This window comes from Otolemur garnettii, unplaced genomic scaffold (genome assembly GCF_000181295.1).
Source record: "Otolemur garnettii isolate 467f Iridium unplaced genomic scaffold, OtoGar3 scaffold00125, whole genome shotgun sequence".
Lineage (NCBI taxonomy): Eukaryota > Metazoa > Chordata > Mammalia > Primates > Galagidae > Otolemur > Otolemur garnettii.
The window spans coordinates 2,694,687-2,698,424 of NW_003852520.1; positions in this window are offsets into that span (position 1 = coordinate 2,694,687).

The window sequence follows — 3,738 nt, forward strand, 5'->3', positions numbered from 1 at the left end:
TCATCAGGGCTGGCTCCTTCTGAGGCTCTGAGAGAGGATCTGTCCCATGCCTCTCACATAGCTTCTGGGGGTTCTGGAATTTTCAGTGTTCCTTGGATTTTGCTACATCACTCAATAGTGGTGCTCTCTCTCTGTGCACGTCTGTCTCCATATTTCCACTTTTTAAAAAATGAGAACACCAGTCCTATTTATTGTTCCTTGCCATTCCCACTAAAAAAGCATGAATTAAACGTATGACCTGGAAGAAGTGATGCATCGAGTCATGAATAACCATAGCTCACTAGTTATGACTAATCAACTATGACTAATCTAATGAAAGATTGTTTGGTCCTAAAGGGTCATCAGATGGCATTGTTATGAACAGCAGAGGAGAAAGCAGAGAGAGGAGAAAATGTAGGTCCAAATGGGATTCCCCAAGATGTGGCCCCAAGCAGCCAGAGGGTGGGACACTCCGTATGTGTCTTAGGAAGGAAGGGTGCACAAAATGCAAGGAAAGGTATGTGGAGAGGAGTGTCTGCCCACATCAGGTTTTGGCAGGAATCAGCTCTCCTGTGTCAGTGATTCCCAGTGCTGAAGGAGGACAAAGCCACTAGGGTCCAGTCAAACACAGAAGCCTCTGAGCACTGGACAGGCACACTCATTAGCTGTCAGACCATTGCTTGCCTCAGACTCTTCAAAACTCAAAGCTTGGCATTTTGTTAAGGTCCATAAGATGTAAGAGAGAGTTAGAATGTAAAAGATTGCTAAGGAATAAAAGTAGAACAATGCCAAATAACTTAATCTAAATGCAGACAAAAGTATAAAATCATAACTCTATTTGCTTGTCCCAGACACCTACAGCATCTTGAAAGAAGGCACATTTATGCACCTGAGTAATGTTCATCTTGAGTTCAGAAAGAGGGAGAATCAATATGGAGAATTCTGAGGCTGCTGAAAATCACTTCTGATCTACATTTGGGTAGTCTAGTAAATCAATCAAACATTTATTAGAAAATTGTGATGTGGAGGACATGATTTAGAAAATAACAATGATGACAACAGCTGTCTTGATTATGACACTGTACAGCTGACTAGAAGCTTCTCAGAGGTGGCAGGACTCACTGACCTCCACTAAGGTTCAGTGAGCAGTGCTGTGTGAGGCATGATGTGCTCTCTACAGGAGCCCACACCAGTGACAGAAGAAGGGCACGTGCATAGTGTGATGTATGCAGGGTAGATAGAGACATGGCGGTCATAAAGTCATGATTACCAAGGGGTAGGACACATAAGCAGAATTTAAATTGGACTTTGAACTTTCGACAGGTGGAGGTGTCAGACATTTTAAGAAAAGAGAAGATTACTTACAAAGGCAGGAAATAGAAAGTTACCACTTGTGTTCAAAGAATACAACACAGGAAGGGAACACAGGAAGGGAAGCTTGTGGTGGACTTCTGTCCCATTTGCCTACTCAGTATTCATTCTTTAGTCTCTTTGCAATAAAAACTTTATCTCTTTAGGGAGACCATCTCATCTGAGGGTAGAGCTGGCCCTGCTCTTGGATTCAGAATGAGACCTGTGATCATCACCTTCTTCCTCCCTGGAAGAGTTTTGCTGAGCAAATGACTTGTTGTCCAATGTGCTAGGACTAAATTCCAGGAATTTCATTGGAGTTTTGGGGAAGATCCATTCTCTTTCTCTGAGATTGCCGGACAAAAGTATAATGTAGGCCTGGAATTTGCAAGTGTCTGTTTGAAGAGAGCGCCTGTCACAGAGAGGCCAGCGTATTTATACATCTGGATCTTGACGTAATATGGGAGACACATTCCTCTTTTGTTCAGTCAGTCTGAACTGCTTTCTGTCATTTGCAACCATAAGAATCTTTAATGTAGAAGAATTCTGGGAAGATGGCTGACTAGTAGCAACCCTATGCAGAGGCTCCTGACCAGATGGAGAACAACTGTACAGAATTGGACTCTATGAAGCCAAAAGTGGGGAGCTGAGCCAAGAAAGAAGGTCAATAAGCTGTGACTCTAAGGAAAAACATTTAAGAAAACAAATTACAGGTACAAAGCCTATCGACTAGAGGATGGGAGACCCCTCCCCCAAGTGGAGGCCCACTGTGGGCTCTATGTGAGTGAGCAAGGAACAAAAGACCTCTGAGTTTACCTCACTGGAGAGAGCCACTAAACACCAGATCTCTTTCTCCAGGAAGGTCCCACTTAAGAAACTAGACACCACCCCTCCAGGCATAAAATTGAAGAAATATTTTCCTTCACAATTCCAAACTCCCAATCCACCCTTCCCTCCTCACATGGTGGTCTGAGGTTCTGCCCCTTTCAGAGCGCAAAGTGTTGGTCTTTTCCTGAGAGATCTGGGCATAGTGTGGACCACTGAACATCAGGATGGAATCAGTGACTACTGGGGAAGAAAGAGGGCATGGGAAAAAAGAGATACTTGGTGGGAGGAGGAGCAGTCCCCTGGTTATGACTTTGCCTGGCTAGTGGTAGTGTTGACCCTCAGTTCAGGCTATGTCTGGCAGGAGGGTGCAGAACCCCCCAGCTCTGATGGTGCCCATAAATGGGAGAGTAGTTGCCTGATATGGACTAAGATCCATGGGTGGGGCTGGTCCCCAGCCCCAGCTGGGCTGGCAAGCCAAGACTTGTCAGATGTGGAACGAGACCTAAGGACAAGGGTGTGGTCCCCTGATTCCAACAGAGCTAGCAAGCAGAGGCTTGCTGAGTGTGAACTGAGACCGGAGGGTGGGGGTATGGACTCTTGGGTCCAGTTGTGCTGTTGGAGACCCTTAGATCCCTCTCTGTTGAACAGGGTTTTTACTGCCTGAGACAATTTGATTGGAACTGGTGTCTGGGGCTGTCCACCTGGGGACACTGTGAGGTTGACCTTTGAAATTCTGGAGAGGAAAGAATTGAAAGATGGGGGCTTGGCACTGCAGCCGTCTGTATCTCTCCACAGCTGAGATTTAAACCTAATGCTGTGGCTTCTTAGGAGAGGGTAGAGGTTGGCTGATATCAAAACAGAGCTAGCTTGCACTATCTCACCAAGTAGGTTCTCAGAGTCGCCAGCCAAAATTCTGAAAGGGGTCTTTGTAAGGTTGTAGGGGATAAACCACAATTATAAAGCGTAACACTTTGGTAAGGGGCTGATTATTTCTACTACCTTGGAACTCCAGTTCAATCTCACCCTATCAGATCTCACTGCCCCCCCCCAAGGAATGACAAAGGAGATGTAATTGAAGATGCCATGCATAGACAAATGGCTAAAATGTCACAAATAGAATTTGGAATATGGATAACAAGTAAGATGAATAGAATGGAAGAAAAGTTAGAAATTGAAATCCAAAGAGTAGTTCTAAAGTTGTCTCAAGAAATTAATGAAATCAAAGGCAAAGTCACCAAAGATATGGACATAATGAGATAAGAGATAGCAGAGCTCAAAGCAATGAAAAAGTTATTTGAGGAGCTTGAAATACAGTAGTATCCCTCAGTAATAGAGTTGACAAGGCAGAAGAAAAGATCTCTGAAATTTAAGACAAAGCTTTTGAATGTTCCAAAACGTTCAAAGAGGCAAACAAATGGAGAACAAAAACTGATCTTTCCGGCTCGGCGCCTGTGGCTCAAGTGTCTAAAGTGCCAGCCACATACACCTAAGGTGGCTGGTTCGAATCCCCAGCCCAGGCCCGCCAAACAACAATGATGGCTGCAACCAAAAAATGGCCGGGCGTTGTGGCAGGCACCTGTA